The sequence below is a fragment of the Balaenoptera physalus genome (assembly GCF_965194825.1).
Source record: "Balaenoptera physalus genome assembly, chromosome: 20".
Classification (NCBI taxonomy): Eukaryota; Metazoa; Chordata; class Mammalia; order Artiodactyla; family Balaenopteridae; genus Balaenoptera; species Balaenoptera physalus.
Window position 1 is genome coordinate 40,850,194 of NC_138901.1, and position 25,354 is coordinate 40,875,547.

The following is a 25,354-nucleotide window of genomic DNA, read 5'->3' on the forward strand; positions in this document are numbered from 1 at the left end:
CAGATCCATATACTTAAAGAGGTGTGACAGTACTGTTAAATAGAGGAGACTAAAAGCAGGTTTTTAAATGTTTTTTTGCTTCTTCTGCAGTACATTTTGGTTGTAGTTTTTTATGTACTAGCACACAAAAATAAAAGATCAAATAATGATTTCAGGGACCAAGAGGTAAATTGGTGCTTAATATAAACAAAAGATTAGAAACAACTTTTGTTTTCTGTAGCTACTCTATGACCACACTGTTAAATAATATGACCATCTAGTTGAAGTATAGTTTATTCAAGGCAGCAAAATTTTTGAAAACTGTTATATGCCAAACACTTAAAAACAATAACTTGCATTTCTTTGACAGTTAATAATAATGATATAATGATAGCTTTTTGGAATGTTTACGTGTGCCAGGCAGTTTGTACATTCTCATATATCCTTACATGAACTCTGTGAAGAAAGTAGAGCAGATATTAGTCTCATTTTATAGATAAGAAAATTGGAGCCCAAAGATACTAGATTATTTGACAAAGGTCATAATTACGGATATATGGTAGAACTGTGATTTAAGTCTAGTTCTAAAATTGAGCTGAATATAGATTCATGGAAAGGATAGAAAAGGAACGGCTGGGAAATTTTTTGTTTTCCTGTTGGCTGATGAGGAAAAAACAAAGTTACTTGGCAAGAGAAAAGAGATTTTATTATTCAATATGTCTGGCATTAAAATATTTTCTTTTAAATAGTCTGCAGTTGGGGAAGATTAAATTATCTTAAACATTTTGTGTATTTTACCTACTAAAGAGTCAAAGGAAGATTTAAACTGAAATTTTAAAAAAAATTATGAGGAATATACATTGTTTGAAAAACCTTTAACAATATAAACCAGTACAGAGTAAAAAGTTAAATATTCTCCCTTAAGCTATTACTTCCATCCCCCTTTCTGCTTAGCAGAAGTAAACAAGAGGAACACTTTCATGAGAATCTTTCTGGATCTTTTTATATAAATTTACAACAGATAAATTTTCATAGTTCTGTTATAGTTGAATTTTGTTTTTGTTTTTGTTTTTTTTACATTTAACCCTCTTACTTATAGGGTTTATTTTACTATATGTATGAGGCCAGGTTCTAACTGTATTCTTTTCCAAATAGATGATCAATTGTCCTAGGGTCAACTAAAGAATAATTTTTCCTGATTTAAGTTTTCCTTTGCTGTTATCATATACTAAATTGCTATATATACTTGGATTGGTTCATGGCCTTTATTTTTTTAATTTTATTTTTTTTCAAAACATACATGTATAGTCAGAGTCAAAGAGTTCTACATGGCTTCAAACAAAAAGCAGTAGACCTCTGCCCTAGTTCTAGTCTCTACCAGTTCCCACTATCTGAAGTCAATAACTTTTAATCATTTTACCTGTTTATTCTGATATTTATCTATTTTTTTAAAAAAGTAACAAGCATGTACTGCCTTTTTCTTGAATTTTCAGTTTTGGATACCTTCCATCTTCCTTCCATTGTCTTCCTACTGTCCTTTCTTTTTTTTTTTGGGGGGGGGCTGCGTCAGGTCTTAGTTGCAGCATGCAGGATCTTCATTGAGGCGTGCAAGATCTTTCATTGCGGCGCATGGGCTTCTGTACTTGTAATGTGCGGGCTTCTCTCTAGTTGTGGCGTGCACTCCAGGGCACGTGAGCTCCAGAGCGCCTGGGCTCTGTTGTTTGCAACATGCGGGCTCTCTTGTTGAGGCACATGAGCTCAGTAGTTGTGGCGGGCAGGCTTAGTTGCCCCACGGCATGTGGGATCTTAGTCCCTCGACCAGGGATCGAACCCACATCCCCTGCGTTGGAAGGCGGATTCTCTACCACTGGACCACCAGGGAAGTCCCCTGTCCTTTCTAATTTTCTCATTACTTTTCCCCCTCAAGCCTCACAATGTTTGATGTTTACATTATTGTAATTATGTAAATATCATTAAAAACTGAGCCAAGTGTTAGATTATGATTACAGTTCTTTCCCCAAACCAGGTTTTATTTTTTCTAGTGCTTAATATTTGTCTTGTCATTTACTTAGTTTTCTGTATATCTGCAACTATTTATCCACAAATTCTGATAGAGCTTAAAATCTGTTAACTCATTCAAATGCATCAGGTCAAGAATGTCCATATTTTTTAGACTCTCAATATTTAGTGAAAATAATGAAAAATACTTTTTTGATGTTGAATTTTATTATATGTATTTTAATGACATTGACCTTTTTTGAATACAAAAGCATTATCTATTCCTTAGTGAAAATTTGGAAACCACCAAAATGTATACTCAAGTTATTAACATTAATCTTTAATTCAACTACCCCCTTAGTATCAACCCCTTGTTATTTTGCTTGCTATCCTTTTACACACACACACACACACACAATTTGTTACCAATTGCTGTGTAACAAACCAACCATTTATTTAGCTTACTGTTCTGAGGGTCAGCAATTTTGGCTGGGCTCAGCTGGGCATTTCTTCTGCTGATCTCAGCTGGTCCACTCATGCATCCGTGGTCAGTTGCAGGTTAGCTGCAAGTCAGCAAGGCGGCTCTGCTTCTTAGGGTTGGTTGGCAGTTGACTAGGACTGTGGGACCATGGCGTGGGTATCTCTCATCATCTAGCAGACTAACCCCAGCTTATATATATGGTGGCCCCAAGGTTCCAGGAACAGCAAGAGAGCAAACCCCCAATGTGCAAAATACCTTTTGAGCCTCTTTATGCCACATTTCCTAATATCCCAGTCACCAAAGCAAGTCACATGGCCAAACCGAGATTCGAGGGAAGGAGTTCACCTCTTGGTGAGAAGAGCTTCAAAGTGACCTTGCAAAGGGGGCTTACATATAGAAAGGAGAAGAATTTTTGGCCATTAAAAAATATATATGTATATATGTATATAATATGCATTATGCATATACTTTTTTAAAAACAAAATTTGGATAGGATTTATTATTTAAAAAAAATTTTTTTAAATTAAAAAAAAAATTTTTTTTATTTAGCTGCACTTCAGGTTCTTAGTTCCCCAACCACGAATCGAACCTGGGCCCTGGGAGTGAAAGTGTGGAGTCCTAACCACTGGACTGCCAGGAAGTTCCCAACAAAATTTGGATTATAGTGTATATAGCGTATATAGCATTTATTTTTTTTCTTTTTTTTTTTTTCTTTTTTTTTTAGCATTTATTTTTCACCTAATATATCATGGTCATAGAAAAGGCTTTTAGAAATCTAAATCTTATTTTGATGCATACTTTTTTTTTTTTTTTTTAATTTCCATCAGGGACTACAGTTCATTGCTCCTAGGCCTTTATTTATTTATTTATTTTTATTTTTGGCTGTGTTGGGTCTTCGTTTCTGTGCAAGGGCTTTCTCTAGTTGTGGCGAGCGGGGGCCACTCTTCATCGCGGTGCGCGGGCCTCTCACTGTCGCAGCCTCTCTTGTTGCGGAGCACAAGCTCCAGACGCGCAGGCTCAGTAGTTGTGGCTCACGGGCCTAGTTGCTCTGCGGCATGTGGGATCTTCCCAGACCAGGGCTCGAACCCGTGTCCCCTGCATTGGCAGGCAGATTCTCAACCACTGCGCCACCGGGGAAGCCCTACTCTTTGGCCCTTTAAAGAAAGTTTACCAACCCTTGTCCTATGCTATTTTAATCTTGGTAAGTGAGGCCAGAAGTTGGTGGCATTAGTGTGAACCTCCTGCTTGATCTGAAAATTTGCCTAAGGGCAGGATGATAGAATGGGTGAATAATTGCTTTAGTGAGTTTCCTTCAGCTCCAATAATTATGATTTTTTAAGAGCTTGTAGAGACATAATAGTGACCTCTACAGTGGAAATAGAAAGGATAATTCTCAAAAATTTCAAATCTTCATCATGTTGAATGAACTTGGTGAATGTTCCAGAAAGCTTTGACAGTTATTTTTCTTGATCTGTAGAAATATTTAATACGTATAGCAATCTAGCTGACGTGTGTACCTATTTAGTGATAGTAGAATCTGTAATTGCCTTTTAGAAGCTTTTCACTCATTGATAGTGGGTATGGAAAGATAACTTTACCTTAGGAAACTACTTTGTTAATTGACCAATTGTCTGACCAGTACAGACAGATAGATGTATAGATTTATTTATTAAAGTTTTTAAAGATTTTCACATAGTCACAAAATTATACAAAAATTAGAAATACAATACAAATATATATTTTTTTCCCCTGAACCATTTGAGAGTAAGTTATTGATGTGATGCTCCATCACCCTGGAATACTTTAGTGTCTATTTCCTAAAGCAAAGACATTCTTCAATATAACCATAAAAATCAGGAAATTATAATTGATTCATTGTTATCTAATACTCAGAACCAGATCAGATTTTGCACGTTGTCTCTATGAAGTTTTTATAGCAGAAAGATCCAGTTCAGAATCATACATTGCATTTAGTTGTCATTTTGCTATTTTCTTCAGTCTGGAACAGTTCCTCAGTCTTCCCTTGTCTTTCATGACCTTGACACTTCAGAAGATTATAGCCTTTCTAGAATGTCTCTCAACTTTGGGTTTTATTATCATTAGGTTAAAGTTATATATCTTTGGCAAGAATGTCACAGAAGTGATGCTGCATTCTACCTATTGCATCTTACGAGGTGGCAAATAGTTTCATTTTGTTTCATTACTGATGATTACTTTGATAACTTGATTAATATGATATCTGCTAGGCATCACTGTAAAGTTATCTTTTTCCCTTCATAATTAAAGAGGACTTTGTAGGGAGGAACTCTGAAACTATATAAATAGCATGTCCTCATCAAACATTCAGTTTATTAATTTTATATTTATCTTTATGGACTTGTGATTTTACATTTTATTAAGTGAGTGATAGTCTGTTACTATATGATTTGTTTAAATGCTCAAGTGAGAGTTCAATTAAGTTGCTTGTGTCTTTCTGACATGTATCGATTATTCTTAGAGCACTTACTTGCTTTCTGGCATAATAAGATGTTCTAGGGTCATCTCCATCTTGTTGTTTCCCCACCCCAGTCCTGGATTCATCCATTTTTTCAAAGAACCCTGGTTTCTTTTAAATACTTATAGAAGCCAAGTTTTCAGCATTGGCTTTGCCCATTGCTATTGGGGTTGCTGTCCAGGCCCTTTCAGCAGACAGAACTAGGCAATACGTGTCTTTGTAATATGTGTGTATATACACACGTAAACACACGCACAGACAAATATATACTTACAGATATATATTTATATTTTTCTCTATTTATATGTTCAAAATTATGTATTTATAACAGTACATCCAATTCCAGTTCAACACCAGAGAGTTCATTCTAAGTTTCTTCCTTTTTATAATTTTCAGTGAAAAATCTATTCCCAGTTTTTCAAAAAATTAAAAATAGAATTACCATATAATCCAGAAATTCCATTTCTAGGTATATATCCCAAAGGATTGAAAGCAGGTATTGAAACACATACCTGTACACCAATGTTCATAGCAGTATTATTCACAAGACCCAAAGGGTGAAAAGAACCTATGTGTCTGTCGAGAGATGGATGGATAAACAAATGTGGTATATACATGGAATATTTAGCCCTAAAATGGAAGGAAATTCTGACACATGCTGCGACAAAGATTGAAGATATTATGCTAAGAGAAATAAGCCAGTTAGAAAAGGAAAAATACTGTATGATTCCACTTATAATTTCCTTTGTGTTGCTATTATAGAAATAGAATTCATTTTTTAATATTGACCATGTAACCTGCAAATTTGCTAAGTCACTTTTTGGTTCTAGCTGATATTTTTGGAGATTTTATAGGACTTTCTAAGAATACAGAGCTGTATGTTTTCATTCTCTAATAAACATTTTACTTCTTTTAGTGTTTGGCTTTTAATATGTTTTCTTGTTTTATCTCAGTGGCTAGGATATGCCAAGGTTGAATTGGAGTGGTGAGAGTAGACATATTTGCTTTGTTCAAATCTTAGGGGGAAACAAAACCATTAAGAATGATGTTTGATGTAGGTGTTTTGTATATGGTCTTTATCAGGTTGAGGAAGTTTCCTTCTGTTCCTAGTTTTTTTCTTTTTTCTTTCTTTTTTTTTTGGCTGTACTGTGCAGCTTGCGGGATCTTAGTTCCCCGACCAGGGGTTGAACTTGTGCCCCCTGCATTGGAAGTGTGGAGGCTTAACCACTGGACCGCCTGGGAAGTCCTGCCTTCTGTTCCTAGTTTGTGGAAAGTTTTGTAATGAATGAATGTTGAATTTTGTATTTAAAATTTTATTGCATCCATTAGTAGGATCATATGGTTTTACTCCTATATCCTATGGATATGTTGAATTACATTGTTTGGTTTTTGGATGCTGACCCAATCTCACATTCAAATGAAAGCTGGAATAAAACCCACTTGGTCATGGTTCAGTACCCTTTTTATATATTGCTAAATTTGATTTGCCGAGTTTTGTTAAGGATTTCTTGCATCTCTGCTAATAAAGATATTGGTCTTTAGTGTTTTGTGTGTGTGTGTTATCTTTGTCTGGTTTTGATATGAGAATAATGCTGACCTTATGAATTGGAAGTATTGGTATTCTTAAATTTTTGATAGAATTCACCAATGAAGCCATCTGGGCCTTGCATCTTATTCTTGGAAAGGGTTTCACTTACACATTAAATTTCTTTAATAAATATAGGACTATTCAGATTTTCTGTTGCTCCTTGAGTTGGTTTTGGTAATTATATCTTTCAAGAAATTTGTCCATTTCGGTCAAGTTTTTAAATTTATTGGCATAATATTCAAAACATTCTCTTTTTTAAAAAAAACTATAGGATCTATAGTGATATGCCCTCTTCATTTCTGATACTCAGAATTCGCATTTTTTTCTCTTTATTTTTTGATCAATCTAGGTAGAGATGTATACATTTATTATCTTTAAAAAACGGTTTTGTTTTTGTTGATTTTTCTTTAATGATTTTTCCATTTTCTATTTCATTGATTTCTACTTTTGTCTTTTTTTTTAAAAATTTTTTATTAATTATTTATTTATTATTTTTATCTTTGGCTGTGTTGGGTCTTCGTTTCTGTGCGAGGGCTTTCTCCAGTTGCGGTGAGTGGGGGCCACTCTTAATCGCGGTGCGCGGGCCTCTCACTATCGCGGCCTCTCTTGTTGCGGAGCACAGACTCCAGACGCGCAGGCTCAGTAATTGTGGCTCACGGGCCCAGTCGCTCCGCGGCATGTGGGATCTTCCCAGACCAGGGCTCAAACCCTTGTCCCCTGCATTGGCAGGCAGATTCTCAACCACTGCGCCACCAGGAAGCCCTCTACTTTTGTCTTTATGTCCTTCATTTTACTTTTTTTAGATTTAATTTACTCTTCTTCTGATTTCTTGAGGTTGAAGCTTAGATAATTGATTTTGGTCCTTCCCCCCCCCAAAACAACCATTGAAAGCTATACATTTCCTTCTGCTTTACGCACATCACACAGATTTTGATATTATGTTACTTTTTATCTCATTTTCCTTTTGATTTCTTTTCTGACCCAAGATTTGTTTACAATAAATAAACACTAAATAATTTAGGTTTTTCCCCAGATATATTTCTCTTATTGATTTGTGATTTGTGTGGTTAGAGAACATATTTTATATGATTCCAATTCCTTTCAATTTAATAATCAGTGAAAGCTCTGAATTCTTAGAAAAAATGTGTATTCATTTATAGACTACTACTCTGTTATTTGGTGTAATAGTCTATAAATGTCAGTTAGCTCAAGTTGGCTGATTATGTTGTTCATGTCTTCTATAACCTTACTGATTTTTTTGGTCTACTTGTAAAGTAGAGAAGAGTGCTAAAGGCCCTATAATTGTGGATTTGTTTCTTTCAATTCTTTCAATTTTCGCTTCCTGGAATTTAAGCTCTGATATTAGTTGTATAAACATTTAAGATTATGTCTTCTTGATGAATTAACCCATCTGTCATTAGGAAATGTCTTTGTTCTGAAATCTATTTTGCCTAATTAATCAAATCACTCTGGCTTTCTTATCATTAGTGTTTGAGTAGTGTATCTTTTTTTCATCCTTTTACTTTTAACTTATCTGTGTCTTTACATTTAAAATGGGTTTCTTGTACATCATTCAATCTTCCTTTTTTATCCACTCTGACAAACGCTGCCTTTTAATTGGAGTATTTACACCCTGTACATTTAATATAATAATCGGTATGGTTGCTGTATATTTTCAGTGTGTCTCAGTTGTTCTTTATTTGCCTTAAAATTTTTTTTGGCCTTCTTTTGGATCAAATGAACATGTTTTAGGATTCCATCTTTTCTCCACCATTTTCTTCTTAGTATAACTCTTAGCTTATTTGTTTTGGGGTTTCTCTGAGGTTTACAATTTCTGTCTTAAATTTATCATGTACTTTCAAATATTTTACTTCACATACAGCAGGGGTCCCCTACCCCCACGGCCTGTTAGGAACCGGGCTGCACAGCAGGAGATGAGTGGTGAGCAAGTGAGCGAAGCTTCATCTGCCACTCCCCATCGCTCCCCATCACTCGCATTACCACCTGAACCATCACTTGCATTACTGCCTGAATCATCCCCCTCATTGCTTGCATTACCGCCTGAACCATTGCTCGCATTAGCGCCTGAACCATCCCCCTCAATCCATGGAAAAATTGTCTTCTACAAAACTGGTCCCTGGTGCCAAACAGGTTGGGAACCGCTGACATACAGTGTATAAAAACTTTCTCCCACTATACTTTCATTTCCACTTTCTCATATGTAATTTTTTTTTATTGGACTATAATTGCTTTACAATGTTGTGTTAGTTTCTGCTGTACAGTGAAGTGAATCAGCTATATGTTTACATATATCCCCTCCCACTTGGACCCCCGCCCCCAACCTAGGTCATCACAGAGCACCGAACTGAGCTCCCTGTGCTATATAGCAGGTTCCCACTAGCTATTTATTTTACACATTTAGTAAAATACTGTATTTATGTCAAACCTAATCTCCCAATTTATCCCACCCTCCCCTTCCCACCCTGTGTCCACGCATTTGTACTCTATGCCTGCGTCTCTATTCCTGCCCTGCAGTTAGGTTCATCTGTACCATTTTTCTAGATTCCATATATATGTGTTAATATATGGTATTTGTTTGTCTCTTTCTGACTTACTTCACTCTGTATGACAGACTCTAGGTCCATCCACATCTTTACAAATGACCCAATTTCATTTCTTTTTATGGTTGAGTAATATATATTATATATATGTGCCACGTCTTCTTTATCCATTCATTTGTCAATGGACATTTAGATTGTTTCCATGTCCTGGCTATTGTAAATAGTGCTGCAATGAACATTGGGGTACGTATGACTTATTGAATTATGGTTTTCTCAGGGTATATGCCCAGTAGTGGAATTGCTGGGTCATATGGTAGTTCTATTTTTAGTTTTTCAATGAACGTCCATACTGTTCTCCACAGTGGCTGTATCAATTTACATTCCCACCAACAGTGCAGGAGGGTTCCCTTTTCTCCACATCCTCTCCAGCATTTATTGTTTGTAGATTTTTTGATGATGGCCATTCTGACCAGTGTGAGGTAATACCTCATTGTAGTTTTGGTTTGCATTTCTCTAATAATTAGTGGTGTTGAGCATCTTTTTCATGTGCCTTTTGGCCATCGGTATGTCTTCTTTGTAGAAATGTCTATTTAGTTCTTCCATCTATTTTTTGATTTGGTTGTTTGTTTTTTTGATATTGAGATGCATGAGCTGTTCGTATATTTTGGAGATTTGTCCGTTCCTTCATTTGCAAATATTTTCTCCCATTCTGAAGGTTGTCTTTTCGTCTTGTTTATGTTTTCCTTTGCTGTGCAAAAGCGTTTAAGTTTCATAGGTTTCATTTGCCTATTTTTGATTTTATTTTCATTATTCTAGGAAGTGGGTCAAAAAAAATCTTGCTGTGATTTATGTCATAGAGTGTTCTTCCTCTGTTCCCCTCTAAGAGTTTTATAGTGTCCAATCTTACATTTAGGTCTTTAATCCATTTTGAGTTTATTTTTGTGTATGGTGTTAGGTAGTGTTCTAATTTCATTCTTTTACATGTAGCTGTCCAGTTTTCCCAGCACCCCTTATTGAAGAGGGTGTCTTCTCCATTGTATATTCTTGCCTCCTTTGTCATAGATTAGGTTACCATAGGTGCGTGGGTTTATCTCTGGGCTTTCTGTCTTGTACCATTGATCTATATTTCTGTTTTTGTGCCAGTACCATACTGTCTTGATTACTGTAGCTTTGTAGTATAATCTGAAGTCGGGGAGCCTGATTCCTCCAACTCCATTTTTCTTTCACAAGATTCGCTTTGGCCATTCAGGGTCTTTTGTGTTTCCATACAAATTATAAAATTTTTTGCTCTAATTCTGTGAAAAATGCCATTGGTAATTTGATAGAGATTGTGTTGAATCTGTAGATTGCTTTGGGTAGTATAGTCAATTTCACAATATTGATTCTTCCAGTCCAAGAACATGTGTATCTTTCCATCTGTTTTTGTCATCTTTGATTTCTTTCATCAGTGTCTTATAATTTTCTGAGTACAGGTCTTTTGCCTCCTTAGGGAGGTTCTTTCCTAGGTATTTTATTCTTTTTGTTGCGATGGTAAATAGGATTGTGTCCTTAATTTCTCTTTCTGATCTTTTGTTGTTAGTGTATAGGAATGCAGGAGATTTCTGTGCATTAACTTGGCATCCCTCAACTTTACTAAATTCATTGATTAGCTTCAGTAGTTTTCTGGTGGCATCTTTAGGATTTTCTATGTATAGTATCATGTCATCTGCAAACAGTGACAGTTTTACTTCTACTTTTCCAATTTGGATTCCTTTTATTTCTTTTTCTTCCCTGGTTACCATGGCTAGGACTTCCAAAACTATGTTGAATAATAGTGGTGAGAGTGGAAGTCCTTGTCTTGTTCCTGATCTTAGAGGAAATGCTTTCAGTTTTTCACCATTGAGAATGATGTTTGCTGTGGGTTTGTCGAATATGGCCTTTATTATGTTGAGGTAGGTTCCCTCTGTGCCCACTTTGTGGAGAGTTTTTATCATAAATGGGTGTTGAATTTTCTCAGAAGCTTTTTCTGCATCTATTGAGACATAGAGTTTTCATTCTTCAGTTTGTTAATATGCTGTATCACATTGATTGATTTGCGTTTATTGAAGAATCCTTGCATTCCTGGGATAAACCCCAGTTGATCATGGTGTTATGTTATGATCCTTTTAATGCGTTGTTGGATTCAGTTTGCTAGTATTTTGTTGAGGATTTTTATGTCTATGTTCATCAGTGATATTGGTGTGTAATTTTCTTTTTTTGTGATATCTTTGTCTGGTTTTGGTATCAGCGTGATGGTGACCTCGTAGAACGAGTTTGAGAGTGTTCCACCCTCTGCTATTTTTTGGAAGAGTTTGAGAAGGATAGGTGTTAGGTCTTCTCTAAATGTTGGATAGAATTCACCTGTGAAGCCATCTGGTCCTGGACTTTTGTTTGTTGGAAGATTTTTAATTACAGTTTCGATTTCATTATTTGTGATTTGTCTGTTTATATTTTCTAATTCTCCCTGGTGCAGTCTTGGAAGGTTGTACCTTTCCAAGAATTTGTCCATTTCTTCCAGGTTGTCCATTTTATTGTCATAGTTGCTTGTAGTAGTCTCTTATGATCCTTTGTATTTCTGCAGTGTCAGTTGTAATTTCTCCTTTTTCATTTCCAATTTTATTGATTGAGACCTCTCCCTTTTTTTCTTGATGAGTGTGGCTAAAAGTTTATCAATTTTGTTTATCTTCTCAAAGAGTCAACTTTTAGTTTTATGGACCTTTGCTATTGTTTTCTTTGTTTCTATTTCATTTATTTCTGCTCTGATCTTTATGGTTTCTTTCCTTCTACTAACTTTGGGGTTTTTTTTTGTTCTTCTTTCTCGAGTTGCTTTAGGTGTAATGTTAGATTGTTTATTTGAGATTTTTCTTGTTTCCTGAGGTGAGATTGAATTGCTATAAACTTTCCTCTTAGAACTGCTTTTGCTGCGTCCCATAGGTTTTGGGTCTTCATGTTTTTGTTGTCATTTTTTTCTAGGTACTATTTATTTCCTTTTCGATTTCTTCAGTGATCCCTTGGTTATTTAGCAGTGTACTGTTTAGCCTCCATGTGTTTGTGTTTTTTCCAGTTTTTTTCCTGTGATTGATTTCTAATCTCATAGCGTTGTGGTCAGAGAAGATGCTTGATACGATTTCAGTTTTCTTAAATTTTCTGAGGCTTGATCTGTGACCCAAGTTGTGATCTATCCTGGAGAATGTTCTGTGTGCTCTTGAGAAGAAAGTGTATTCTGCTGCTTTCGGGTCGAATGTCCTATAAATATCAATTAAATCTATCTGGTCTGTTGTGTCATTTAAAGCTTGTGTTTCCTTATTTATTTTCTGTCTGGATGACTTGTCCATTGGTGTAAGTGGAGTGTTAAAGTCCCTCACTATTATTGTGTTATTGTCAATATCCCTTTTTATGAGAAAATGTCGATTTCCCTGTTAGCATTTGCCTTGTGTATTGAGGTGCTCCTATGTTGGGTGCATAAATACTTATAATTGTTATATTTTCATCTTGGATTGATCATTATGTAGTGCCTTTCCTTATCTCTTGTAACAGTCTTTATTTTAAAGTCTGTTTTATCTGATACGAATATTGCTACTCTGGCTTTCTTTTGATATCCATTTGCATGGAATATCTTTTTCCATCCCCTCACTTTCAGTCTGTACGTATCCCTAGGTCTGAAGTGGGTCTCTTGTAAGACAGCATATATATGAGTCTCGTTTTTGTATCCATTCAGCCAGTCTGTGTCTTTTGATTGGACATTTAATCCATTTACATTCAAGGTATTATCAATGTGTATGTTCCTATTACCGTTTTCTTAATTGTTTTGGATTTCTTTTTGTGGGTCTTTTTCTTCTCTTGTGTTTCCCTCCTAGAGAAGTTCCTTTAGCATTTGTTGTAAAGCTGGTTTGGGGGTGCTGAATTCTCTTAGCTTTTGCTTGTTTGTGAAGGTTTTGATTTCTCCGTTGAATCTGAATGAGATCCTTGCTGGGTAGAGTAATCTTGGTTGTAGGCTTTTCCCTTTCATCACTTTAAATATGTCCTGCCACTCCCTTCTGGCCTGCAGAGTTTCTGCTGAAAAATCAGCTGATAACCTTATGGGAATTCCCTTGTATGTTATTTGTTGCTTTTTCCTTGCTGCTTTTAATATTTTTTCTTTCTATTTAAATTTTGTTCGTTTGATAATTATGTGTCTTGGTATGTTTCTCGTTTGGTTTATCCTGTAGGGACTCTCTGCACTTCCCGGACTTGGTTGGCTATTTCCTTTCCCATGTTAGGGAAGTTTTTGACCATAATCTCTTCAAATATTTTCTCAGACCCTTTGTCTTTCTCTTCTTCTTCTGGGACCCCTATGATTCAAATGTTGGTGCATTTAATGTTGTCCCAGAGATCTCTGATACTGTCCTCAATTCTTTTCATTCTTTTTTCTTTATTCTGCTCCTTGGCAGTTATTTCCACCATTCTATCTTCCAGCTCACTTATTCGTTCTTCAGCCTCAGTTATTCTGCTATTGATTCCTTCTAGTGTATTATTCATTTCAGTTACTGTGTTATTCATCACTCTTTGTTCTTTAGTTCTTATAGGTCTTTGTTAAACATTTCTTGTATTTTCTCGGTCCGTGCCTCCATTCTGTTTCCGAGATTTTGGATCATTTTTACTAACATTACTCTGAATTCTTTTTGGGTAGGTTGCCTATTTCCTTTTCATTTATTTGGTCCTGTAGGTTTTTACCTTGCTCCTTCATCTGTAAGTTATTCTTTTGTTCTCTAATTTTTTTTTTTTTTTTTTTTTTTGATGGGTGGGCCTGTGTTCCTGTCTTACTGATTGTTTGACCTGAGGCATCCAGCACTGGAAGTTTTAGGCTGTTGGGTAGAGCCTGGTCTTGGTGCCGAGATGAAGATCTCTGGGAGACCTCACTCTGATGAATATTCCCTGAGGTCTGAGGTCCTCTTTTAGTCCAGCAGTTTGGACTTGGTGCTCCCACCACAGGAACTGAGGCCTGACCTCTTGCCTGGGAACCAAGATCCCGCCAGCCACAGCGTGACAAAAGAAAAAAAAAAGCAGTGCAATAACAAAGAATAAAAAATAAAATAATATTAGAGAAATAGAAAATATATTAGAAAAAATAAAATTATAAGCATAACAAAAACAACAGGGTAAAACAGAACCACAACAGCAAAAAGAAAAGAGGGGGGAACAAACCAAAAGGAGCAGAACAATAACAAAGAATAAAAGATAAAATAAAATTAGAAAAATAAAAAATTTATTAGAAAAAATGAAAAATATGTGAAACAACAGCAAGGTAAAACAGAACCGCAACCACAAAAAAAAAAAAGGAAAAAAAATGGAAAAAGAAAAAGGGGCCTGCAAAGCCCTTGGCTGTGGGGGACGGAGCCTAGGCGAGGGTGGGGATTAGGTGGGGCAGCGTCTAGCCTCAGGACCCGCGTGGCCACCTCTGGCCACACGGGTCCTGAGGCTAGACCCTGCCCCACCTAATACACACCTCTGGCCGTGGTGTAGTGCAGAGATAAGACCCTGGGTGGGGGTGCAGGGACAGGACTTAGGCCCAGCGTGGCTGGACGGGGCCTCAAGAGGGCAGAGGATCAAGCCTGGGACCTTAGTAGGCTCCTGGGGGCTCGAGTGAGTGGGGGAAATGCTGGCCTATTCTCTTCCAGTCCTCTAATCCCCTGAGGGTCTCTCCCTGTCCCCACTGATCCCCTCATTGTGAGTGGGCCCCTCCTGAGTGTGGGAACCCATCCCCTCCCCCAGCCACCCCTTGGGGTGCTGGTCCCATCCCACCTCCTGTTCTCCTCTCCCCTCGTCCTACTCAGTTGCTCAGGGGTTCCTCCCGTCTCCTTAGGTGTCCGTGGTCCGCCACCAGTGCCTGGTAGGTGTCCTAGTTGTGAGGAGACGCAAACTCTGTGTCCTCCTACTCTGCCATATTGACTCCGCCTTGGTAATTTTTGTTATATACTTTACTTTTGTATGTATTGGGAACCATAGAGTATTTTATTATTATTTTTTCCCTTAAATCATCAGTTATTTTTTTAATTATGAATTTTTAATTGAGACTTTATTTTTATAAAGGATCAGTTTAAGAATCACTGTAAAATTGAAGGGAGGGTACACAGATTTTCCATGTACGCCCTTCCCCAGCCACCTCATTATCAACATCCCCCACCAGAATGATACATTTCTTACAACTGATGAACCTATATTGAGAGGTCATAATCATCCAGTGTCCATAGTTTACATTACCATTCACTCTGGGTGCTGTACATTTAATGGGTTTGGGCAAATGTATAATAACATGTATCTCTCATTATATCATACAGAGTATTTTCACTGCCCGAAAAATCCTTTGTGTTCTGCCTATTCATCCCTTCCCTCTCTCCCTGCAAACCACTGTCAATCGCTGATCTTATTACTGTCTCCATAGTTTTGCCTTTTCCAGAATGGCATATATAGTTGGAATCATACAGTATGTAGCCCTTTAGACTACAGCCCTTCAGTATGTAGTAATATTTAAGATTCCTCCTTGTCTTTTTATGGCTTAATAGCTCATTTCCTTTTAGTGCTAAGTACTATTCCATTGTCTGGTTGTACCACAGTTTATTTATCCATTCACCTACTGAAGGACATAGTGATTGCTTCCAAGTTTTGGCAGTTATGAATAGAGCTGCTCTCATCATTTGTGTGCAGGTTTTGTGTGGGCATATGTTTTCACCTCCTGTGGGTAAATACTAAGGAGCATGACTGCTTGATCATATGGTAAGAGTAGGTTTAGTTTTGTAAGAGACTGCCAAACTTTCTTTCGAAGTGGCTGTACTACTTTGTATTCCACTGGCAATGAATGAATTCCTTTTGTTCCAGATCTCCACATTCTTGTCAGCATTTGGTGTTGTCATTTTTCCTGATTTTAGCCATTCTAATAAGTGTGTGGTAGTATCTCGTTGTTTAACATGCATTAGTCTAATGACATATGATGTTGAGCATCTTCTCATATGCTTATTTGCTACATTTTTAAAAAGTTAATTAATTATTTAATTTTTTAGACTGCATTGGGTCTTCGTTGCTGTGCACAGGCTTTCTCTAGTTACAGTGAGCAGGCGCTACTCTTTGTTGCGGTGAGAGGGCTTCTCATTGCGGTGGCTTCTCTTGTTGTGGAGCACGGGCTCTAGGCACGCGGGCTCAGTAGTTGTGGCTCGTGGGTTCTAGAGCACAGGCTCAGTAGTTGTGGCGCACGGGCTTAGTTGCTCCGTGGCATGTGGGATCTTCCCAGACCAGGGCTCAAACCTGTGTCCCCTGCATTGGCAGGCGGATTCTTAACCACTGCACCACCAGGGAAGCCCCTATTTGCTACATTTTTGTCTTCTTTGGTGAGGTGTCTAAGGTCTTTGGCCCGTTTTTAAATTGGGTTGTTTGTTTTTTTCTTGTTGAGTTTTAAGAGTGCTTTTTTGTATATTTTGGTTAATTCCTTTATCAGATGTGTCTTTTGCAAGTATTCGTTTCCCAGGCTGAGGTTTGCCTCCTCATTCTCTTGACCTTGTCTTTCACAGAGCAGAAGTTTTTAATTTTAATGAAGTCTAATTATCAGTTATTTCTTTCACAGATTGTGCCTGTGGTGTTATATCTAAAAAGTCAGCACCATACCCAAGGTCATCTAGGTTTTTGCCTTTGTTCTTTTCTAGGAGTTTCATACTTTAGTGTTTTACATTTAGGTCTGGGTTCACTTTGAGTTTATTTTTGTGTAGGTTGTGAGATGTGGATCTAGGTTCATTCTTTTTGCATGTGGATGTCCAGTGGTTCCAGTGCCATTTGTTGAAGAGGCTGTCTTTGCTCCAGTGTTTTGCCTTTGCTCTTTTATCAAAGTTCACTTAACTATATTTATGTTGGTTTATTTCTGGACTCGCTATTCTGTTCCATCAATGTATTTGTTAGTTCTTTTGCCTGTCATACTGTCTTGATTATAGTAAGTGTTGAAGTTGGGTGGCATAGTCCTCCAATTTTGTTCTTCTCCTTCAGTACTGTGTTGGCTATTTTGGATCTTTTACCTTTTCATATACAGTTTAGAATTAGTTTGTCAATATTCACAAAATTACTTACTGGGATCTTGATTGAGATTGAATTTAATCTATAGATGAAGTTGGGAAGAACTGACATCTTAATGATACTGAGTCTTCCTATCCATGAACATGGAATGTCTCTGCATTTATTTTGTTGTTCTTTGATTTTGTTCATCAGAATTTTGTAGTTTTCCTCCTATAGATCTTGTACATATTTTGTCAGATTTATACCTAGGTATTTCATTTTGGGGGGTGCTAATGTAATTGGTATTGTGTTTTCATTTCCAAAATCCACTTGTTCATTGTTAGTATATAGGAAAGTAATTGACCTTTATAAATGAACCTTGTATCCTGGAACCTTGATATAATCATTTACTAGTTTCAGGAGGTTTTTTGTTGATACTTCCAAATTTTCTACATAGACGATTGACAGAGACAGTTTTATACCTTCCTTCTCAATTTTTTAAAAAAAATAAATTTATTTATTTATTTATTTTTGGCTGTGTTGGGTCTTTGTTGCTGCGTGCGGGCTTTCTCTAGTCACGGTGAGTGGGGGCTGCTCTTTGTTGCGGTGCGCGGGCTTCTCCCTGTGGTGGCTTCTCTTGTTGCGGAGCACAGGCTCTAGGCACATGGGCTCAGTAGCTGTGGCGCGCAGGCTCAGTAGTTGTGGAGCATTGGCTTAGTTGCTCCACAGCATGTGGGATCTTCCCGGACCAGGGCTCGAACCCATGTCCCCTGCATTGGCAGGAGGATTCTTATCCACTGCGCCACCAGGGAAGCCCTCTCAATTTGTATACCATATATTTCCTTTTCTTGTCTTATAACATAAGGAAGGACATACACTTGAAAAGAAATGGTGAGAAGGAATATCATTGCCTTGTACCTGATCTCAGAAATCTTTAAAGTTTCTCACCATTAAGTATGATGTTAGCTGTAGATTTTTTTGTAGATATTTTTCATCAACTTAAGGAAGTGTTCCTCTGTTCCTAGTATACTGAGAGGTTTTATCATGTATGTGTGGATTTTGTCAAATCCTTTTTTGCAGCTATTGATATGATCATGTGATTTTTCTTTCTTAGCCCACCAATGTGTGATGGATTATTTTAATTGATTTTCAAATGTTGAACCAACCTGCATAGCTGGGATAAATCACACTTGGTCATGGTTTATAATTCTTTTTACACATTGTTGGATTCAGTTTGTTAATATTATCTTGCTATTATTTGGTTGAGGATTTTTTCATTTGTGTTCATGAGAAATATTGGTGTGTAGCTTTCTTTTAATGTCTTTGCCTGGTTTTGGTATTAGGGTAATGCTGGCCTAATAGAATGAGTTGGCAGCATTCCCACTGCATCTATCCTCTGAAAAAGATTGTAGAGAATTGGTATAGTTTCTTCCTTGAATGTTTGGTAGAATTCACAAGTGAACCTGTCTGGGTCTGGTGTTTTCTTTTTGGAAGGTTACTAATTATTGATTTAATTGTTTAATATATCTAGGCCTATTCATATTGTCCATTTCTTCTTGTGTCAGATTTGGCAAGTTGTATCTTTCAAGGAATTGGTTTGTTTCATTAGGTTATCAAATTTGTGGGCATAGAGTTGTTCATAGTATTTTTTTTTTATTATCCTTAGCGTCCGTAGGCTCTGTAGTGATGTCGCTCTTTCATTTCTGATATTAGTAATTTTTGTCTTCTCTCTTTTTTTCTTAGTGAGCCTGGCTAGAGACTTACTGATTTTATTGATTTTTTTTTTTCAAAGAAGCAGGTTTTGGTTTCATTGATTTTTCTCCATTGAGTTTCTGGTTTCAATTTCATTGATTTAAGCTCTAATTATTATTATTTCTTTTCTTCTGCTTAATTTGGATTTAGTTTGCTCTTTTTCTAGTTTTCTAAGGTAGCAGCTTAGATTATTGACTTTAGATCTTTCTTCTTTTCTAATACATGCTTTCGGTGCTATAAATTCCTCTCACAACACTACTTTCACTGCCTACCATGTATTTTGATAAGGTGTGTTTTTATTTTCATTAAGCTCAAACTATTTTTAAATTTCTCTTGAGATTTTTTCATTGATCCATGTGTTATTTAGCCATGTGTTGTTTAATCCTCACATATTTTGGGATATTCTAGTTATCTTTCTGTTATTGATTTCTAATTTAATTTGATTGTGGTCTAAGTGCAGACATTGTATGATTTTTATTTTTTTTAACTTGTTGAAGTATGTTTTATCTCCAGAATGTGGTCTATCTTGGTAAATGGTCCATGTGAAGTTGGGAAGAATGTGTATTCTACCACTGTTGGATGAAGTAGTCTATACATGTCAGTTATATTCAGTTGATTGGTGATATTGTTGAGTTCAGCTATGTCCTTAGTGATTTTCTGCTTGCTAGGTTTGTCCATTTCTGATAGCAACTCCACCTATGATAGTGGATTTATCTATTTCTCTTGCAGTTCTATTAGTTTTTGCCCCATATAGTTTGACACACTGTTGTTAGGCACATACATGTTAAGGATTGTTGTTTTTTTTTTCTTGGAGAATTGGCCCCTTTATCATTATGTAATGCCCCTTTTTTTTTATCTCTGATAACTTTCCTTTCTTTGAGGTCTTCTGTGTCTGAAATTAATATAGGTACTCTGCTTTCTTCTGATTAGTGTTAGCATGGTATATTTTTCTCCATTCATTTACTTTTAGTCTATAAGTTTTTTCATATCTAAAGTGGGTTTCTTTTAGACATCAAATATTTGGGTCTTGTTTTATGATCCTCTCTGACAATTTCTGTCTTTTAATTGGTGTATTTAGACCATTGATGTTCAAAGTGATTATTTATAAGGTTGGATTAATATTTACCATATTTATGACTGTTTTCTATTTTTTGCTCTTGTTCTGTGTTCCTCTTTTTGTTTCCCACTCTTTTTATGCATTTTGTAGTTTATTGTCAAGGACCAAGAAACAAAATCTGGAAATGCTCTATACAAGTGCTGAGGAGCTACAAAAATGGGGTAGGGTGGAGGAGACACAATAATACACAACAGTCTTTTGAGGAGCTCCAGCTCTTCATTCTAACACTTGAACCAAGGAGAGACAGCCATCCTTTGTCACTAAGGCTGCAGAAGAATGGAATCCTCACTCAGTTTATCAGTTCTTAGGGCAGACACAGCAAGAGCCTATTTAAAGCTGATGCAAAGGCCACTCGTGGTCCCCTGGGAGCCCCCATGCAAAGCAGAATGGATGCTGAAGGTGGTCCATGGCTGCCGGTGGTGGCTGGTCCCAGCTCCCTAGGTCCTGGGCTTCTCTTGATTATAACTGACAAGCTTGTCAGTCAAATACAGTTGGCCAATGTGGACCTGTCAGTGGATTATCCCAGGGTCTCTTTTGGCTTTATTCATTAGGGGTTGAATTTTTACAGGATCCTTTACATTCTTATTTTCTCTGAAGACATCTCTCATCCTCCTGCTGGTGTAAGTTCTGTAGTTGTTGGCTCTGAAGTGCTTGGTCTCCCTCAGCATTGCCTGGTACATATCCAGCACTCATGCGTGGCTGGAGGCTGCAATCTCAGAACGAATAAAACCCAGTGGGTCTTCTTTGCAGAGGTCCCGAGTTCAACACAACCTGCAAAACTTCTGCCGCCGCAGGGAGCACCAGTGGGACGCACGCATGTGTCTTGGCCCAGGTAGTGGCCCAGGGTCTGGCCCAGGTGGGCTCTGGCCCTGTGCAGTGGTACAGACACTAAATAAGTGTTTTATTTGATTCCATTTTCTCTCCTTTCTAGCATAACTGTCATATTCCTTCCCTCCCTTCCTCCCTTCCCCTTTTTTACTGGTTGCCCTAGGTTTTGCAATATGTATTTATGGCAAATCCAGATGTACTTTCCCATAACACTATACCACTTCATGGGTAGTGTGAGTACCTTATAGTAACTGTAATCTTAATTCCTCACTCCATCCCTTGTATCATTGCTGTCATTTATTTCATGCATATATAAGCATATACAGTTGACTCTTGAACAATGCAGGGGTTAGGGGCACCAACCCCCCAGCAGTCAAAAATATGTGTATAATTTTTGACTCCCCCAAAACTTAAGTACTAGTAGCCTACTGTTGACCAGAAGCCTTACCAATAGGTAACATAAAGACAATTAACACATATTTTGCATGTTATATGTATTCTTACAATAAAATAAGCTAGAGAGAGGAAAATGTTATTAAGAAAATCATAAGAAAGAGAAAATATATTTACAGTACTGTATCAATACTGTAAGTTTACATCATCTATAAGATGATGAAGCATCTGTCAATACCTACATCAATATTATCTTATATGATACAAAGCACTGTAGATGTTATATGCATTTCTAACACTGGACATCAAAAATGAAAAGATGATGTGAAAAAGAAATTTATATTTATTTAGAGGTATAAAAATTCATACATTGATAATGAAAAAGCTGCAGTATGTTTGCTTTATGGTAACTTAGTGTAATTGATACAGTTGCTTCACGGTAGCCTGACCTATACATGAATGAATGAATCATTTAAAATTTTAGGGTATAAAGTATTACAGTCATATTCATAATATGGTACTGGAAACATTGTTACATTTTTTTAAAAAACACTTACCTGTGATGATATGCTGATGTGCAGTTTCTCCAGTTATGAAACAGAGAGGAATATTGTACGGTAATGTAATTCTTTGAAAGTTAAAAAATAGTAAGAAAACTAACACATTAATTTTATATTAAATATCACTCACCTTATGCCTATGTAAGGATAGACTAGCATCTACATATATTTCATGCATTTATGATATACCTTTTTCCTATTTATTTATTTATTTGTATTTCTAGGCTCCATGGTTCATCTGTGAGTTTTTTCAAATTTTTGCAAACCTTCAAAAAAATTTCCAATATATTTACTGAAAAAAATTTATGTAAGTGGAACTGTGCAGTTCAAACCTGTTTTAAGGGTCAACTGTATACTATTATTTATTGATATTATTGGTATTATTATTTTGAACAAAGTGTTATATGTTAGGTCAAATAAGAAAAATGAAATTTTCTTTTTTTAATTAATTTTGTAAGTGAAATAGGGAGCATTTTCTTTTTTTTTTTTTAATTTTATTTATGGCTGTGTTGGGTCTTCGTTTCTGTGCGAGGACTTTCTCTAGTTGTGGCAAGTGGGGGCCACTCTTCATCACGGTGCGCGGGCCTCTCACTATCGCGGCCTCTCTTGTTGCGGAGCACAGGCTCCAGACGCACAGGCTCAGTAATTGTGGCTCACGGGCCCAGTTGCTCCGCAGCATGTGGGATCTTCCCAGACCAGGGCTCGAACCCGTGTCCCCTGCATTGGCAGGCAGACTCTCAACCACTGCGCCACCAGGGAAGCCCCGAAAGTTTTTTTTTTTTAATTAATTAATTAATTTATTTTTATGGCTGTGTTGGGTCTTCGTTTCTGTGCAAGGGCTTTCTCTAGTTGTGGCAAACGGAGGCCACTCTTCATCGTGGTGCGCGGGCCTCTCACTATCGCGGCCTCTCTTGTTGTGGAGCACAGGCTCCAGACACGCAGGCTCAGTAATTGTGGCTCATGGGCCCAGCTGCTCCGCGGCATGTGGGATCTTCCCAGGCCAGGACACGAACCCGTGTCCCCTGCATTGGCAGGCAGATTCTCAACCACTGCGCCACCAGGGAAGCCCAAATGAAAGTTTTAAATTCATATTTACTATTCCTTTTTCCATGCTCTTCCTTACTTTATGTATATAAAGAATTTTTCCTCTCTCTAAAGAACTTCTTTTAATATTTCTTGAAAGGCAGGTCTACTGGCAACAAATTCCCTCAATTTTTGTTTGAGGAAGTCTTAATTTCTCCTTCACTTTTGAAGGATAACTTCTCAGGGTACAGAATTTTAGGTTGGTGTTTTTTTTCTGTCAATGCTTTAAATATTTCACTCCACTCTCTTCTTGCTTGCATGCTTTCGAGGAGAAGTTGGATGTAATTCTTATCTTCGTTCCTCTGTGGGTAACTGGTTTCTTTCAGGATTTTTTTTTTTTTACCTTTGATTTTCTGTAGTTTGAAGATGATATGTTTACATGTAATATTTTGGGCATTTATCTTGTTTGGTGTTCTCTGAGCTTCCTAGATCTGTGGTTTGGTGCCTGACATCAGTTTGGGGAAAATCTTGGTCATTATTACTTCAAATATGTCTTCTGTTCCTTTCTTTTTTTTCCTTCTAGTATTCCCTTTATGTATATCTTAACTTTTGTAGTTGTCCCACAGTCCTTGGATATTCTGTTCTGTTTTTTCAGATTTTGTTCTCTTAGGTTTTTTGTTTTCAAGCATTCTATTGATATATCTAGCTCAGAGAGTCCTTTGTCAACCATGTCCAGTCTACTAAGAAGCCCATCAAAAGCATTTTTCATTTCTGCTACAGTGTTTTATTCCTAGCATTAAAAAAAAAATTCTTCCTTAGGATTCCCGTCTCTCAGCTTACATTGCTTATCTGCTCTTACGTGCTATATGCTTTATCCAGTAGAGCCTTTAGCATATTAATCATAGTTGTTTTAAATTCCTGATATGATAATTCCAACATCCCTGACATATCTGGCTTTGATGCTTGCTCAGTCTCTTCAGGTTGTGTTTTTTGCCTTTTGGTATGCCTTGTAATTTTTTTCTTGTTAGCTGGACATGACATACTGGGTAAAAGAAGTTGCTATAAACAGGCCTTTAGTAATTTGGTGGTGAGGTATGGCAGGGAGGGCAAGTGTTCTATAGTCCCATGATTGGGTCTTAGTCTTTTAGTGAGCCTGTGCCTCTGGACTGGGAACTTCACAGAAGTTTCTCAGTTTTTTCACCCCCTTAGGTGGGACAGGATGGCTTGAGTGGACTGGAGTTGTTTTTTTCCCTTCTCCCATATAGAAGGGACTGCTAGACTGCTGGAGTTGGGCATTAGATTAGACTCCGATAATACCCCAGCTGGTTAGGCTCTGGTTAACTAGTTTCCCCTGAGGGCAGGCTTTGTTAAGAAGAACAGTGTGCCCTGGTATTTCAAAATGGTTCCTTTCCAGCTCCCCTTACTGGGAGCATGAGGGTATATTTCTCTGATGTGTATTGTAGGAACCTGGTCTGGCTCCTGGACGTAAATGTCACAATATTTGGGAGCCCTCCATGACTGGGCACCCCTGGAATTTTTAACTCAGAGAGTTATGCATACTGAGCCTCTAGCAGTTCATCACTTACAGTTCAGGTTTTGTTAGCCCAGCACTTGTTCCTGCACTGGTTTCCACTGGTGTCTCTGCTCCTGTGCGCTGTTACTCCCTGTATTCACCTGTCTGTCTCTCCAATCTTAAAGGCAATGGTTTGTCCTCCCCTCTCTTACAAACCCAGGAAAAGTTGTTGATTTTTCAGTCTTTTCAGCTTTTTACTTGTTAGGATGGAGTGGTGACTTCCAAACTATTTATATTCAAAAATGGAAACCGGAAGTCTACCTCCATTATTTTAAATAAATTTACAAATCAGGAAAATTATTTCTTCCCTCATCTTCCTATTTCTTACTTCTGGTGCCCTTCTTTCCTTTATGTAGGTTCTTTTCTATTTTGTATAATTTTTCTTTTAGCTTGAAAAGCTTTGTTTAACATTTGTAGTGCGGGCTTGCTCCTAACAGGTTTTTCTCAGCTTTTCTTTCCCTTCATTTTAAAAAAAATGTGATACAGTGTATGTAAGAAAATTTACCGTTTTAACCATTTTTTGTGTTCGGTTCAGTGGCATTAAGTCTACTCATATTGCTATGTAACCAGAATTTTTTCATCTTCCCAAACTGAAACTCTGTAACTATTTTTTTTTGAATTTTTGAATTTTATTTTGTTTTATACAGCAGGTTCTTATTAGTCATCAATTTTATACACATCAGTGTATACATGTCAATCCCAATCGCCCAATTCAGCATACCACCACCCCCACCCCCCTGCCGCTTTCCCCCCTTGGTGTCCATACATTTGTTCTCTACATCTGTGTCTCAATTTCTGCCCTGCAAACCGGTTCATCTGTACCATTTTTCTAGGTTCCACATATATGCGTTAATATACGATATTTGTTTTTCACTTTCTGACTTACTTCACTCTGTATGACAGTCTCTGGATCCATCCATGTCTCAACAAATGACCCAATTTCGTTCCTTTTTATGTCTGAGTAATATCCCATTGT

At 37.1% G+C, this 25,354-nt stretch overlaps 1 protein-coding gene and 1 pseudogene across 9 annotated transcripts in view; one reads left to right on the forward strand and one right to left on the reverse strand.

Annotated features, from left to right (window-relative positions):
- Window positions 1-25,354, forward strand: part of BRIP1 (BRCA1 interacting DNA helicase 1) — a 209,870-nt gene that overhangs the window by 25,682 nt on the left and 158,834 nt on the right. The window lies entirely within an intron of this gene.
- Window positions 969-25,354, reverse strand: part of LOC309651197 (LYR motif-containing protein 4 pseudogene) — a 32,838-nt pseudogene continuing 8,452 nt past the window's right edge. The window contains exons 2-4 of the transcript XR_014268705.1: window positions 21,780-21,850; window positions 3,197-20,707; window positions 969-3,155 (exon numbers count right to left, since the gene is read on the reverse strand). The product of XR_014268705.1 is annotated as an LYR motif-containing protein 4 pseudogene (transcript). The remainder of the gene's footprint in view (window positions 3,156-3,196; window positions 20,708-21,779; window positions 21,851-25,354) is intronic.